The following is an 11,433-nucleotide window of genomic DNA, read 5'->3' on the forward strand; positions in this document are numbered from 1 at the left end:
TAAAATCATCTTCTCTTTCACAGCCTCCTGATAACATCTGCAGGACATATTAAAATTACCGACTTTGGACTTTCAAAAGTTGGTCTAATGATACCAAACACCAACACCTACAAGCACTCAGCAGAGGACATCTCTAGAGAGTTCCTGGACTTTGAGGTCAGCATTACCTACAGGAACTTAGCTTGTTCTGTACAAATCTCATAACTATATTTTCTCTTCCCTACGTTCTTCATTTCCACTGATATTTTATCTTCTGTCATTCTGTTTTGGTCAAAAACTTGTCATAATATCGTTTTATCAGTTCTCATCTCTATTTTCTGTTGGTTTGCAGAACTGTGGCACCCCGTGTTACAAAGCCCCAGAGGTCATCAGGCAGAGAGCCTATGGAAGACCTGTTGACTGGTGGTCAATGGGCATCATATTATATGAATTTCTCATGGGATATCCACCATTTCTTGGGGTTTCCCGAAGTGAGCTTTATAAAAATATGGTCAGGGGTAAGTAGAATAAACTGATCAATGCTTTGACTGGTTATTTTGTTTTAGTTACTTCCTTTGCTTTATCTTACAGTCCAGTAAAGATGTTTTCTGTTCTGTATTTTCTATATAACAGGAGCTATAAAATGGAATCATTGTTACACTCCTCCCCTGGATGCTCAGAACCTCATCACTCAGCTGCTCAAAACAAATCCTGTGCAAAGACTTGGGACAGGTAACGGACACAATAATATTAATATTCCCTTATTATACCGAGGACATATCACTCATGTCCATGAGGATCATTATTTCTCTATCATCTTCTCCATTTATAGTTCTCCGTACTAAGATTTTCAGGCTATTTCCTCATGTCTGCTTAGTTACGTCATTAGTTCAGATTAAGATAAACTGTTCAAAAATAGTTACACAGTTACAAAGGTTGAAAAAAGACCAAGATCCATCAAGTTCAACCTTTCTCCACCAATTGTTCATTTTGTCACTAAATTAACAAAGAGGTTAAAAATAATTTTTCCTAGCACAGATCACTGCAGTACCCACTGCTCCCAGCACAGATCCCTGCGGTACCCCACTGCTCTTAGCACAGATCCCTGTGGTACCCCACTGCTCCCAGTACAGATCCCTGCTGTCCCCACTGCTGACTATATACCATTTAGAGTATGTACCATTTATGACAACTCTTTGTTTCCTGTCATTTAGCCAATTCCCTTACCCTTCTGCATACAGTTTCCCCCAGTCCCTGTGTATGGAGCTTCAGTATAAGGCTGTTATGTGGAACAGTATCAAAAGCCTTTGCAAAGTCCAGATAAATCACATCAGCTGCATTACCAACATCAAAACAAGCACTTACCTCCTCATAGAGACGCAACATGTTAGTTAGACATGACCTATCGTTAATGAATCCATGCTTATAATGCTCTCAAAAATTTTGCGCACTACTTATGTCAGGCTTACCGGACAGTAGTTACTTGGCTCCACCTTCTTACCTTTTTTAAATATCAGTTCCACATCACCCATCCTCCAATCCTGTGGCACCACATCTGTTAAAAGAGAGGCTAAGAATATAAGATACAGCGGTCTGTCATTTACTGAGCTCGATTCCCTCAGTATCCGTGGATGAATGCCATCTGGGCCAGGGAAATTGTCAATGTTTAATTTGCTCAGGCGCGGCATACTTCTTCTTGAGTTATTTCAGGTGGTGACCTTTGCCTTGTTGAATGATCCCTGGAACAGTTAGTTCATTGGTGAACACCGATGAAAAGTGCCTGGTTAATATCTCAGCCTCTTCTTTGTCCTCAATTATTATCTTGTTATTATTGTTTTTAAGGGACCTATACCATCTTTTTTTACTTTTTTGGCATTAATATATTTATAACATTTTGGGGGATTTATTCTTATGTCACTGACAATTTGTTTCTCTGTGGATAACATTGCCATCTTGATTTCTTATTTACACATCTTACTTAGTTCTTTATACTACTGAAATGTTATTTGTGTATTCTCAGCCTTCAGGATTTTGAATGCCCTTTGTTTTAGTCTGATTAAACTTTGTAGTGTCTAATTTGTCCATAATGGCTTCTTTCCATTTCTGCACATTTTTTTTCCAGAGGGTATAAGTTTTCTACAGGATTCTAGTAGCATATCCTTAAACATGCCCCATTTATTGTCAGCATCTCCAGTTACCTTAAGATGGTCCCAGCCTACTCGACTAAGTGCTTCCCTTAATTTGTTGGTATGACACTGTCTCTGATAATTTCCGCATCACTTTTGTTTTTCTTTATCCAGGAGGAGCATTTGAGATTAAGGGTCATCCATTCCTTAGAGATTTAGACTTCGATAACCTACTAAGTCAAAAGCCGCTGTACGTTCCTCAGCTTGCATCAGATGTGGACACCAGTTTATTTATCAGTAAGTAGAAAAAGACATCATGTAGACTAAGTGTCTGTTTGTCTCATCTTCCATATTATGTGATAATCGCTTCCCATTAATATTAATGATAAATGGTGACTGTGTTATACTGACAACCTCTAATAACACTACATTTTCTATGTCTTACAGATCATTCTAATATGAAAAAACATCTGGTCTCAGAGGATGAGAAGTGCACAAGTGAGGACAATGAGTTGTTTGACTTCCAAAATTTTACATCATCATCTGAAAGGCTTTCTAAAGTAAGTATGTGATTAATAAATCCAAAATATATATAAAAAGACCCATAAAAGTAAACATAAAATGATTTCATGTCTTGTTGCTTCTGCATGTAGCTCTATACCACCACAAACGGGATGATGAACGACGAGTATCCCAAGTCACCTCCAGAGTGTGCACCAAAATCCAGCACAAACATCTCTCCAGAGTGTGCATCAATATCCAGCGCAAACATATCAGAAATGTGAGTAGATTATGGGGTCATTACTGGGGGTTCCAGTCTGATATATATGCACAACACCAAATATAGGACAGAAATACCGTAATCTCAAAATGCAACATCCACTGACCCATGGTTAGCATTTATAAAGTGCTGTTGACAGCAGCCCATGATTGCGCCTGATCATGCATATTTAGTTGTTTCCACTCTGCTCTATAAAAGTTATTTTGGAGCAAAAGACCTTCCCCACTAAGGCAGTGATATGTCCTATTAGGCCTTATAATCAGTGTTCTTATAGTGAGACAACCCCATTTATACAGCTTCCTTGTGATTTACGTGTTTTTCTTCTTCCAAACAGGCAGAAAGAATTTGTTACCGCATCTGATAGAGGCGATGCTATTATTATCTTGCCATCCTTGTCCCCACTATCAGGTATGTCCATGTCTGCAGCACCAACAATGTGGATGTTGACTTCAAGGCTCAAATATTTCCACATGGTTTTTCTGTAATAGGTCTCTTATGTTTTCCATGTTTCATGTATAAATGTTGACTATGTTATACTGACAACCTCTAATAACACTTCATTACCTATGTCTTGTAGATCACTCTGATATAAAAAAACATCTGGACTCAGAGGATGAGGAGGATCCCAAGTTCCCTCCAGAGTGTGCACCAAAATCCAGCACAAATACCTCAGAAATGTGAGTAGATTATGGGGTTCTTTACTGGAGCTTCAGGCTGATATATGTGCACAAGACCAAATATAGCACAGAAATAGAAATACCATCATATCAAATGCCACATCCACCGCCCCATGATTAGTGGTCATTGTGCTCTTGTCCTTAGAAAGTGCTGGTAATAACAGCCCATGATCGTGGCCGGCTATGCATCTTTAGTGCTGCCCCCACTCTGTAGAAGAGATGTAGTATTACATGTCAGATATTCTTGGTAGTTATTTTCCACTCCACTCTTAAAAAGTTAGTTTTGAGCAAAAGACGTTCTTCACTATGGCAGTCATATGTCCTATTAGACCCTATAGTCGGTGTTCTTATAGTGAGACAACCCCATTTATACAGCTTCCTTGTGATTTACGTGTTTTTCTTCTTCCAAACAGGCAGAAAGAATTTGTCACCACATCTGATAGAGGCGATGCTATTAGTATCTTGCCATCCTTGCCCCAACTGTCAGGTATGTCCATGTCTACAGCACCAACAATGTGGATGTTGACTTCAAGGCTCAAATATTTCCACATGGTTTTTCTATAATATGTCTCTTATGTTTTCCATGTTTCATGTATAAATGGTGACTGTGTTATACGGACAACTTCTAATAACACTTCATTACCTATGTCTTGTAGATCACTCTGATATAAAAAAACATCTGGACTCAGAGGATAAGGAGGATCCCAAGTCCCCTCCAGAGTGTGCACCAAAATCCAGCACAAATACCTCAGAAATGTGAGTAGATTATGGGGTTCTTTACTGGAGCTTCAGGCTGATATATGTGCACAACACCAAATATAGGACAGAAATATAAATACCATCATATCAAATGCAACATCCACCGCCACTTGATTAGCGGTCATTGTGCTCTTGTGCTTAGAAAGTGCTGGTAATAACAGCCCATGATTGAGGCCGGTCAGGAGACGTTCCCCACTATGACAGTCATATGTCCTATCAGACCCTATAGTCGGTGTTCTTATAGTGAGACAACCCCTTTTATACAGTTTCCTTGTGATTTATGTGTTTTTCTTCTTCCAAACAGGCAGAAAGAATTTGTAACCGCATCTGATAGAGACGATGCTATTATTATCTTGCCATCCTTGCCCCAACTGTCAGGTATGTCCATGTCTGCAGCCCCAACAATGTGGATGTTGACTTCAAGGCTCAAATATTTCCACATGGTTTTTCCGTATTAGGTCTCCTAAGTTATCCAAGTTTCATTGATCCCAATTATGTTTCCCATGGGCCCATACTGTATCTCTATTTCACTCATTTTGTAAAGTTTTTTTACATGAATTCTGTGAGATATGTTGTAGCGTCCAATAACCTACATCATCATGAGGAGACATCGTCTCCTATAATAGAATATCGCTCATCAGTGAGGCACAACATGGCGGCACACAGGGCGCTTACTGCTCTATATCAGTGACACATCTAATGCCCCTCAGATGGGATTATGTACATTATGTAGGACTTATTCTGCCCTATTATGATATATTATCAGATTTTTAGGACTATAGTAGACAAAACTAGAACAATCCTACTATATACAGGAAAAAAAGCAGATCCCATTAGGAAATGTCGTTAACGAGGTTTGTTTTTTTTACTTTCTGATCAGAATTTCCAGCTCAGATGGAAAGAAAATATTCACCAATAAATCTGATTAAAGAAGAAGAAAAATCAGAAAATGGAGAAAGGGGAAAAAAGAGACGAGGTAAGTGTGAGAATCAGCTCCATGTTGTGTGATGTCAGTGAGAATCATTCATGTGGAGCAGATGTCATCTGTCAGTGATGGGATTATAACATGTATGATGGCTGACAGTGATCCCTGACTTCTGTGTGATAATATTCCTCCCCCGTCCGGCCACAGTGACCGCACAGTAGTATCATGTCATATGGACTCCCATCACTTACTTTATATTTACTTCTCTTCTCATAGGTTCCATCTTCCGCCGGATCTTATCATCCTGCCGGCGTGGATTATCCAGGGCTGCTCGAGTGTTTGCTTGTTGTTATTGTTGCCCTAGAACCATTTGAAGGATGAGAAACCTAAGCATCCAGCGCCCTGAAGTCCAGCAGATCCACCATCACTGCTGGACCTGTATAGAAGGACCTTCACCAGCTACCTGTGGCCTTCTGACTCTTACATCTAGACCCGGACATGTTTTGATATCACCTCTGTCACCAGGCTGTAATCCTACTGCTCGCCTGACCGGGCTTTTACTGATCACTTGGTATCTGACCTCGGCTGACTCCCTGACTATGATTTTGTCTATTGATTCTGTTCCTGGTTTTACCCCTCCCACATCCTTCTATTCTATTATTAATTCAAATAAAAATAAATAAATAAAAACTTTTAGGTTTATTGAAATTTTTTCCACATTTATCAAACTTAACTATGCATTTTGTTAAAAAAAAGGAATATAGCCAGCTCAGCGATAGTTGCAAAGGAGCACGGAACTCCGTCCTGACGAGAAGTGAACAATATTGAAAAAGACAGTTTGATGCTCCAGTTCCTTGATAAAAAAAATTCAAAACTATATTCAATTCCTTTTAAAACATACAAAATGCTCCTGGACAGCACTATAGTGACAAGAGAAACAAAGCTACGCATTTCAATAGCCGCAGCGATCTTTATCAAGGCCCATACAAGTAGCCCTAGACCAGTCAGTTAGTCAAGTCACATCACATGATAAATGTCAGATCTTAAAAAGGCAAACATATTAAACAAAGCAAGACAAAAAAAGAACATGCAAATAAAGTTAAATATATATATACAGTATATAAAAACAGAATTGATACCATTGCTGAGAAACTAATAATGAAACATAATTTCGTTGCGTCTATTGAGACCATAAAGGACCCTTGTGCCCAGGTTGTAGATCAAATAAGACTCACGAGTGAGATATCTCCTCCATGCAATGACCTGTTAACCCATTCTATCTCACACACCAGGAAAGATGCAATACTGGGTAAATGGTAGGAAACAAAATGTTCGGCTACTGATGAGATGTTGCTATTATTGTTAGTATTAGTAATGTTAGATATTTGTCATGCAAATGCTCTGAGATGTGTGTTTTTAGTTTTCTTGATGTGCATCGCACATTTGCTTTTTTGCATTGTGATGCAGTGACCCCTGTTACAGGTAGGGGGCGCTGCCTGGTCTCCCCAGAATACGCATGGAGGCGTATTGAGGCCATAGGAATGCATGGCAGTCGCAGGAATAACTGTGGTAATGAGTCAAAATCCGGCAGTATTGTGAATGGCCGGTATGCGTGTCGCAGAGGAAGACACTCTGCACTGCCAGCCTGAGGTAAGGTTGTTTTGGGACCTGTAGTCCCACAAGTAATTGTGTTGTTTGTATAATTGTGAAGGGAGGCTGGTTATGAGAGATGGGCGGGTTGAACTAGCCACACACACCCACTCCCACCTGTGGGAGTGGTTACAGCTTCATAATGTGACCAGGGTGTGAGTCACATGGTTTCTGAGTAAGGTCCTGGAAGCCTATGTGTTGGGAGTGCCTTCTCCCTGAAGAGCACGTGGTGGGGCTTTGGACCTGGTGGCCTGGGGTGTTGGACGAACGTCCTAGAATAGCACCAGGACAAGTCACATGCCTGTGTGATGGACGGTCCCAGGAAGGAAGGACATCCTGAATAGCGCAGTGAAACTGTGGTCCTGGACGGTCTGTGTTGAAAGCTCCTGTGAGTGGAGTTTTCCTGGAACATCTGAGAGACCGTGGACCTGGACGGTTGTGTGTTGGATGGTCCCAGGAGGGTTGGAAGTCCTGAATAGCGCACAGTGAAACCGTGGTCCTGGATGGTCTGTGTTGGAAGCTCCTGTGAGTGGCGTCTTACTGGAGCACGTAAGAGACCGTGGACTTGGACGGTTGTGTGTTGGACAGTCCCAGAAGGGATGGACGTCCAGAATAGCGCACAGTGACCGTGGTCCTGGACGGTCTGTGTTGGAAGCTCCTGTGAGTGGAGTCTTCCTGGAGCACCTGAAAGACCGTGGACCTGGACGGTTGTGTTTTGGACGGTCCCAGGAGGGATGGACATCCTGAATAGCGCATAGTGACAATGGTCCTGGACTGTCTGTGTTGGAAGCTCCTGTGAGTGGAGTCTTCCTGGAGCACCTGAGAGACCGTGGACCTGGACGGTTGTGTTTTGGACGGTCCCAGGAGGGATGGACATCCTGAATAGTGCATAGTGACAATGGTCCTGGACTGTCTGTGTTGGAAGCTCCTGTGAGTGGAGTCTTCCTGGAGCACCTAAGAGACCGTGGACCTGGACGGTCTGTGTTGGGGAAGCTACCGTCCTTCGCTGGCTCTGGACTGACTGATGTGTGCCTGCCAGGCAAGTTGGTGATCCCTGTCAGGCAGTTTCCCCAAGAGAGGTGTTGGAAGTCCTGGGAGTAGGACTTGCTGAATAGCACAACCTGTGTTGGGAGTCCTGGGAGTAGGTCTCCTGAAGAGCACATGGGAAGGAGTGGATGCAGAGTCTGTAACGGCACTGCACTGGGGGAGCTACAGCCCGTCTGAGGGTCTGGACTGTCAGGTGGCCTAGTGAGCAAGGCATTGTCCGGGATGGTGATCTCAGGTTGGCAGCTTCCCTGTGAGAGAGGACTGACAGAAGGTCAGTGTGAGGAGCAGGAGCTCCAGAAATGTAACCCCGGACAAGGGGATTGTCATATACTGTATTATACGGCATAGAAGTGTATCTGCCATATGAACTGTTTGGCGTACGGTCACCCATGGTAACTGGACGAAGTGAGAGGTCCAGCATGTTTAGTGAACTGTGAATTGAAGCCGTACAAAATGTAAATAATGAACTATGCATGACCCGGTTTATGACACTTTAATAAACCGCATAGACTGTGTTTAAGCGAAAAACCGTTCCTGTGTGCTGGAATCCCGTGCCAAGTGAGTGTCCCCCAACACAAGCGGTAAGCGCTATCTCACAGCATACAGCAAAATTTATTTTATAGATGACATAGCATGAATTACAACTGATAAATTCCTTAATATTATCATTTGGAAAAATTGTCATGATTCCTAAATGGTTTAGTATTGACCAACAACCCTTACAATCAAGCCATGTTTTGTGAGGGATTTTTGACACAAGCATAATGGGGGATAGAATACTCCCCAGTGTGGGTGCTTTCCTCGCCACTACATTGCAACCTGACTGTAAAACAGATGCCAAAGTTTGATCCTCATATAGTATACAGAAAAATGTATACATAATCTGCTAAATTTTGTAAAATTGAGGACTATACTGAAAGCAAATAAAAGGTCTAATTGTAAATTGATGATCATTATTTTTATTTTTATCATTACACAGGTCTGCGACTAAAAAGATGTTTGATTATTTGCATCTAATTTCCATGTATTTTGGTGTGCTGAAAACGAAAAAAATTTTGAAAAAAATCCTGGACGTCAGGATTTGCCACAAAATGCAAAATTCTCTTCAAATTTTGTATATTTTTCTCAATTTTTGGTATTTTTTTATCTTAGGGTTTTGAAAGTCAAAATTACTATTAATTAATTCACGTCAATGCATTGAAGATATACAACGCCAAAAAAATATAACTTTCAAGGAAAAGAACTTTCAGAGTGAGCTAATGAAACCAGCATCAACATGTTGCAAGCTGAAGGAGCAGGCTCTGACATGCCTGGGCTTGATTCAATTGTTTTATCTTGGTTCTCGCCTGTTCACACTTTTTCATCTCAGTTCGTGTTAGCTCGTCATATTCAAGTTGAAAGAAGGTGTGTTCGTCAGACCAGACATTAGAAGAATTATAGCTGATCAAGAGTTTATCAATACCATGACGCATCCTCAAAAAGAAGGGTGGTTTGCATTTAAAGAGGTCAGAGAGAAATTTTTAGGCATTAACAAAGACCCTGACTACAAAATAAATCGTCGGACGAATGCTGAAAGCATTTCAAGCTTTAGGTTGCCTGATGAGTTTGAAAGTGCATTTCCTCCATTCCCACCTTGAGAACTTTCCTGAAAATTTGGGAGCTGTGAGTGAAGAGCAAGGTGAACGATTCCACCAGGACATTAACCCCTTAACGACCGCCGATACGCCTTTTAACGGCGGCCGCTAAGGGTACTTAAACCACAGCGCCGTTAATTAACGGCGCTGTGGAAAAAGTAAATAGCGCCCCCCAGAGTCGGATTTTCTCTGGGATCTCGGCTGCCGGGGGTAGCCGAGACCCCAGAGAACATGATTCGGGGGGGTTTTACCGACCCCGCATTTGCGATCGCCGGTAATTAACCGTTTACCGGCGATCACAAAAAAAAACAAAAACGTGATTTCTTTTTAATTTCTCTATCCTCCGATGAGATCGCACATCAGAGGACAGAGAAATGGGGTCCCAGGTAGCCCCCCAATACTTACCTGTCTCCCCCGGTGCTCCTCGTGGCTCCCAATGGGCGCCGCCATCTTCAAAATGGCGGGCGCATGCGCAGTGCGCCCGCCGGCTGGCACCGGGAGAATCTTTGGGGTCTCGGCTGCCGGGGATAGCCGAGACCCCAAAGAACATGATCGGGGTCGGTTTTACCGACCCCTGTTTTGCGATCGCCGGTAATTAACTGTTTAAAAAAAAAAAAAAAAAAGCAAAGTGTAATTCTCTGTCCTCTGATGTGATCGCACATCAGAGGACAGAGAAATAGGGGGATTCGGGGACCCTATTATACTTACCGGTGTCCCTGGGTCTTCCGGCTGCTCCTCCTGGCCGCCGGCGTCTTCTTGGCAAAAGAAAATGGCGGGCGCATGCGCAGTACGCCCGCCATCTGTCGCCATCTGCCGGCCGGCAGGAGAAGAGCAGTTAGGGCTAAAATTAGGGTTAGGGTTAGGGTTAGGGCTAGGGTTAGGGCTAGGGTTAGGGTTAGGGCTAGGGTTAGGGCTAGGATTAGGGTTAGTAACCCTAACCCTAACTAGGGCTAGGGTTAGGGCTAGGGTTAGGGTTAGGGCTAGGGTTAGGGATAGGGTTAGGGTTAGGGTTAGGGCTAGGGTTAGGGTTAGGGCTAGGGATAGGGCTAGGGTTAGGGTTCGGGCTAAATTTAGAGTTAGGGTTGGGGCTAAATTCAGGGTTAGGGTTGGGGCTAAATTTAGGGTTAGGGTTGGGGCTAAAATTAGGGTTAGGGTTGGGGCTAAATTTAGGGTTAGGCTTCTTTCACACTTACGTCGGTACGGGGCCGTCGCAATGCGTCGGCCCGACATACCGACGCACGTTGTGAAAATTGTGCACAACGTGGGCAGCGCATGTAGGGGGCGGAGTTACAGCCACGCATGCGCGGTCAGAAATGGCGGACGCGACGTACAAAAAAACGTTACATTGAACGTTTTTTGTGCCGATGGTCCGCCAAAACACAACTGATCCAGTGCACGACGGACGCGACGTGTGGCCATCCGTCACGATCCGTCGGCAATACAAGTCTATGGGCAAAAAACGCATCCTGCGGACACATTTGCAGGATCCGTTTTTTGTCCAAAACGACGGATTGCGATGGATGCCAAACGACGCAAATGTGAAAGTAGCCTTAGGGCTAGGGTTAGGGTTGGGGCTAAAGTTAGGGCTAGGTTTGGGGCTAAAGTTAGGGTTTGAGTTGGGATTAGGGTTAGGGTTTGGATTAGGGTTGGTATTAGGGTTAGGGTTGGCATTAGGGTTACGCTTGGGATTAGGGTTAGGTTTGGGATTAGGGTTAAGGTTAGGGTTGTGATTAGGGGTGTATTGGGATTAGGGTTAGGTTTGAGGTTAGGGTTGAGATTAGGATTAGGGGTGTGTTGGATTTAGGGTTTTGATTAGGGTTATGGTTAGGGTTGACATTAGGGTTGTTTTGGGGTA

General features: G+C 43.0%; 1 long non-coding RNA gene across 1 annotated transcript; it reads left to right on the plus strand.

The window, feature by feature from the left end:
- The first annotated feature begins 351 nt into the window (after positions 1-351).
- Positions 352-2,332, plus strand: LOC138658337 (uncharacterized). The gene is made up of 3 exons (XR_011317458.1): positions 352-497; positions 613-711; positions 2,280-2,332. It is a non-coding gene; the product is annotated as an uncharacterized lncRNA (long non-coding RNA).
- The last annotated feature ends 9,101 nt before the right edge of the window (positions 2,333-11,433 follow it).

Source organism: Ranitomeya imitator, chromosome 1 (genome assembly GCF_032444005.1).
Source record: "Ranitomeya imitator isolate aRanImi1 chromosome 1, aRanImi1.pri, whole genome shotgun sequence".
Classification (NCBI taxonomy): Eukaryota; Metazoa; Chordata; class Amphibia; order Anura; family Dendrobatidae; genus Ranitomeya; species Ranitomeya imitator.